We start from the raw sequence: 5,623 nt of genomic DNA on the forward strand, positions 1-5,623 counted from the left end.
GCTGCTACTAACCCTGCTCCTGCTCCCGGATCAGTTTGTGCCACAATCCTGGCTCCAAGCGCGGCCAGGCAGCCCCCAGCGAGGCCCACTCACCCTGATAACTTTCTATCCACTTACCAAACACTGTCAGGGGAAATCACAGATTTGTCTTTTCTCCCCTCTTGAAAACTGCAGGAACTTCTGGTCCCGCAGGGAATATTCATGCCCCCCACCCCCAGTCCTTGTCCTAGATCTGGGGGGGTGAGGCAGGTGGGAAAGGGGCTAGAAATGCCACACAATGGTCTCTTCCACAGCGTTCTGGACTCCTTCTTCCTGAAATCTGGTTTCATTGAGGCCATTGTTAATCCAGAGTCACTGCATGGAAAGACAAGGAGTGACTCCAGATGGACAGTGGGGCGACTGAGATCAGCAGTTCTCCCTGTGAGGAGGGGCTCTCATTAGCTGCTCTCCCCAGAGAGCTAAAGGAGGGAAGCTGCTCAAACGCTCTGTCCCTCTCTGCCCGGGATATTGGGGTTCAGCTTCCTGGGTCAGACACTGCAGCCTCCATTGTGATCTGGGAGACCAGGCTTAGCAGCTGCTGCTCCCCCAGCGGGGCTCTGTGCTGGGATGTGACCTTAATTAAAGCTTTTTTCTCTGCCCGGCCCAGGGGATGACTTTCTGCAGCTGGTCCTAGCCCCTTGGGCAGCTCTGGGCCCTGTTAATACAAATTCTACCACAGACTCCAGGTAACTGAAAGTCCTCTGGGAAAGTGCTGGGGACTGGCAAGAAAGTGACTCTGCACAAACAGCCTCTCCTCCCATTAGCAATTGCCAGGAGCAAATCCAGCCATGGGAGAGCAAAGCCCCCAGGAATGGGACTGTCCCAGCCAGAGGGGCAGGCAGAGAGGACAGGGGAAGGAGAGACTGAAAGGGGCAGTGGGAGAAATGAGTGGAGGGAGAGATTTTCAGCTCTCTAGTCCACCCAGACACATGTATTGCAGCATCCCTGGGCTTTCCAGTGATCACTTTCCAGTGATCAAGAAAAGGCTCAGACAGAGGAAAAGCTGGTTCTTGACTCCATATTCCCCATGCTGGGGTGTGACTGCCGGGGGGTCAGTGTCCGAGGGAATCCCCCACAGTGACTCCTTTGGTTCTGCTCTTTTCTAGCCTTGTGTTCAGAGACTTAGTTATAAGATTGGGGGAGGGAGAAGGGAGGTTAAAAATCTCTCTGTGGGCTTAGCCCGGCAGGAGGGGCCAGGCCTACACTGTAATAAAGAGATCAAGCATGTTCCCAGCATGGCAGAGTCTACGATGTCTGTCTGCAGGGAAGGGGCCTGGGGGAATCGTGATGTGAAATTAACTAAAGCCTGTTCTGTAACCCCCACAACTGCCCTTCTCGCCCTGCCAGGGCTGCAGAACGACGTCCATGTTTTTCTCCAGCTCATCCCATCCTCCCATGACACAGGGAAGAGAAATGGCTGCAGTGGAGCCAGCTCAGGTACGGATTATTTTTTTGAGGGGGGGGTTGGTGGGTTCCTACAGGAGGAAGAGGGACAGCAAATACAGTGGAGATGGGAAGGTTTGCACAGTCTGGTTTGGAGATTGGCGCGGGGCAGGAAATGCACAGGGTGGAGAAAGGGAGGAGGACAGGGTGTGACAAACCTGCTGGTAGTTGTTTAATAAGTGGCCTAGATTCTAGGAACAGACCCAGGAGGTTCGGAGGTGGAAATGCTCTAGTTTGTGAAGCAGAAAATAACCCACGTGAATGGGGCTGGGAAAACTGACCCGACTCACAGTGCTGGAGCCTGACCCGACTAACCAGTGGCTGCTGTGAGATATGAAGGGGGCACCCACCAGTGAGGGTTAGGGGAGATTCCCCTCCCTTCATATCCAGCTCCTCACAATGAGGAGGGTGTTGGGCTTCCTACCAGGGATCTCTCCCTGGTCCCTGCTAGGGGCTCCCTCTCCTCTATCAGTCTGTGGCTAGTAGGTATGTGATGGATCTGCTGGGAGAGATAAGGGGCTCTCTTTGTCCCCTCACTCTGATGTTTCCGGGATGCTCTGAGCAGGGTGGGGGTGGGACTTTGTTGACTGCAATCCACCCAGGGCTTCCCTTTGATAGGCTCCTCTCCCCACAAATAGTGGGGCTGTGAATGGGGCAGCAGGTATTGAGTGTTGGACTCTTGCTCTTTCAGGGGCCGGTGACCTTCGAGGAGATGGCTGTGTATTTCACCAGGGAAGAGTGGGCTCTGCTGGACCCCACTCAGAGAGCCCTCTACTGGGATGTCATGCAGGAGAACTATGAGAATGTGACCTCACTGGGTAAGGGTTACTGTCCCCTTGGTTCTTGGAAGGGGAAATGGAGAGAGAAGGTTTACGCCAGCCCCACATTGCCACCTCTACTCTGCCCTGTTTCAGCATCACCCCAATATGCCAGTGACACACACACTACCAGAGACCCTCCCCTGCTGCAGAACACTTTGGGAACAGAGCACAGGAGCCGTATCCCACAGTGTCAGATATCTCCTGTTTGCTCAAGTAAAACTGAGGGTTAAGTGCAGCATAATCAACAGAAGCTTCCTAGGGGTCACCAGATGAAATTAATAGGCAGCAGGTTTAAAGAAAATGAAAGGAAGTTCTTCACGCAGCGCACAGCAAACTTGTGGAACTCCTTACCTGAGGAGGTTGTGAAGGCTACGACTATAGCAGCGTTTAAAAGAGAACTGGATAAATTCATGGTGGTTAAGTCCATCAGTAGCTATTAGCCAGGATGGGTAAGGAATGGGATCCCTAGCTTCTGTTTGTCAGAGGATGGAGATGGATGGCAGGAGAGAGATCACTTGATCATTGCCTGTTAGGTTCACTCCCTCTGGGGCACCTGGCATTGGCCACTGTCGGTAGACAGGATACTGGGCTAGATGGACCTTTGGATCTGACCCGGTACGGCCGTTCTTATGTATGTATGTGGGCATTTGGTGCAAGGAGCTCCTGGCCCTCAGAGACCGTGTGGAGGCTTTGGAGGCCAGGGTGTTAGAACTGGAGGAGCTAAGGGAGGCAGAGAAGTATGTCGATGAGGCTTTCCAGGACACTATAGAATTGTCCCAACTCCGGTCAGACAGCCCCCGCACTGTTGAGGAGGATGGAAGGCCCAGGGAATGAGAGCAGTCAACGGGAGCAGAGGGAAAGCTTCTCATAGTTGGGACCCTCCTTCCAGATAGTGGTGGGGTAACCTCTTACACTGAGGTTACCTCACCGGGGGAGGGAACTCCAGTCATTAAGAAAACGCAGCTGTTAGTAATGGGAGATTCGATCATTAGAAACAAGGATATCTGGGTTTGTGATGACCGGGAGAGCCGTATGGTGACTTGCCTGCCTGGTGCGTAGGTTGTGGATTTCTCAAGGCATCTAGATAGATTTATGTGTAGTGCTGGGGAGGAGCCAGTGGTCATGGTACATGTAGATACCAATGACATAGGGAAGGGTAAGTGAGATGTCCTGGAGGCCAAATTTAATCTGCTAGGAAAGAGACTGAAATCCAGGACCTCTATGGTGGCATTCTCAGAAATGCTCCCAGTTCCACGCGCAGGGCCAGGTAGGCAGGAAGAGCTTCGGAGTCTCAATGCGTGGATGAGATGATGGTGTAGAGAGAGGGGGTTTAGATTTATTAGGAACTGGGGAAACTTTGGGGATGGGGGAGCCTATACAGGAAGGATGGGCTCCACCTAAACCAAAGTGGATCCAGACTGCTGGCACTTAACGTTAAAAAGGTTGCAGAGCAGTTTTTAAACTTGGAGATGGGGGAAAGCCAATGGCTGCAGAGTAGCACGTGGATCGGACAGAGACTTCTCTTAGAGGAGAGTGTAGTGATAGAGTTTTTTCTAGTTTTAGTCAGGAAGAGAGGCTGGAAGAGGATAAAGTAGGGGCCAGATCAGATGAGAAGCATTCACACACAAAAGAATCTGACACGTCAGAAGAGGGCAGACAAATAAACACTGACAAGTTTTTAAAGTGTGTGTACACAAATGCTAGAAGTGTAAATAATAAGATGGGTGAATTAGAGTGCCTCGTGTTAAAAGAGGATATTGACATAATAGGCATCACAGAAACCTGGTGGAGTGAGGATAATCAATGGGACACAATCATTCCAGGGTACAAAATACATCTGAAGGTCAGAGCAGGTCATACTCAGGGGGGTGGGGAGGGGAGTGGCACTGTATGTTAAAGAAAATGTAGACTCAAATGAAGTAAAAATCTTAAATGAAACTGCATGTTCCATAGAATTTCTATGGATAGTAATTCCATGCTCTAATAAGAATATAACAATAGAGATCTATTATCGACCACCTGTCAAAGACAGTGATAGTGAGGATGAAATGCGAAGGGAGATTAGAGAGGCTAACAAAATAAAGAACTCCATAATAGTGGGAGATTTCAATTATCCCCATATTGACTGGGTACATGTCACTTCAGGACAAAATGCAGAGACAAAATTTCTCGATACTTTAAATGACTGTTTCTTGGAACAGCTGGTACAAGAACCCGCAAGGGGAGAAGCAACTCTCCATTTAGTCCTGAGTGGAGTGCAGGATCTTGTCCAAGAGGTAACCATAACAGGACCGCTTGGAAATAGTGATCATAATATAACAAAATTTAACATTCCTGTGGTGGGAAGAACAGCTCAACACTGTGGCATTTAATTTCAGAAAGGGGAACTATGCAAAAATGAGGGGCTAGTTAAACAGAAATTAAAAGGTACAGTGACTAGAGTGAAATCCCTGCAAGCTGCATAGACGCTTTTCAAAGACACAATATTAGAGGCCCAACTTAAATGTATACCCCAAATTAAAAAGCACAGCAAAAGAACTAAGAAGAGCCACTGTGGCTTGGCTTAACCATGTAAAAGAAGCAGTGAGAGATAAAAAGGCATCGTTTAAAAAGTGGAAGTCAGATCCTAGTGACGTGTATATAGAAGGGAGCATAAGTACTGCCAAATTAAGTGTAAAAATGTAATAAGAAAAGCCAAAAAGGAGTTTGAGGAACAGCTAGCCAAAAACTCAGAAGGTAATAACAAAATGTTTTCTAAGTACATCAAAAGCAGGAAGCTGCTAAACAACCAGTGGGACCCCTGGACGATTGAGATTCAAAAGGAGCCCTTAAAGACGATAAAGTCATTGCGGAGAAACTAAATGCATTCTTTGCTTCAGTCTTCGTGGCTGAGGATGTTAGGGAGATTCCCAAACCTTTTGTAGGTGACAAATCTGAGGAATTGCCACAGATTGAAGTGTCATTAGAGGTTTTGGAACTAATTGATAAATTTAACGTAACAAGTCACCGGAACCAGATGGTATTTACCCAAGAGTTCTGAAGGAACTCAAATGTGAAATTGGGGAACTATTAGCTATGGTTTGTAACCTGTCCTTTAAATCAGCTTCTGTACCCAATGACTGGAAGATTGCTAATGTAACGCCAATATTTAAAAAGGGCTCTAGAGGTGATCCTGGCAATTACAGACCGGTAAGTCTAATGTCTGTGCCAGGCAAATTAGTTGAAACAATAGTAAAGAATAAAATTGTCAGGCACATAGAAGAACAAAAATTGTTGGGCAAAAGTCAACATAGTTTCTGTAAAGGGAAATCGTGCCTTAC

The 5,623-nt window shown here is 48.4% G+C and overlaps 1 long non-coding RNA gene across 1 annotated transcript; it reads left to right on the plus strand.

Moving 5' to 3' along the window:
- The first annotated feature begins 680 nt into the window (after positions 1–680).
- On the plus strand, positions 681–2,233 carry LOC123358690. The gene is made up of 3 exons (XR_006575763.1): positions 681–725; positions 1,387–1,476; positions 2,174–2,233. It is a non-coding gene; the product is annotated as an uncharacterized LOC123358690 (long non-coding RNA).
- Positions 2,234–5,623: the final 3,390 nt, after the last annotated feature.

The sequence above is a fragment of the Mauremys mutica genome, unplaced genomic scaffold (assembly GCF_020497125.1).
Source record: "Mauremys mutica isolate MM-2020 ecotype Southern unplaced genomic scaffold, ASM2049712v1 Super-Scaffold_100095, whole genome shotgun sequence".
Lineage (NCBI taxonomy): Eukaryota > Metazoa > Chordata > Testudines > Geoemydidae > Mauremys > Mauremys mutica.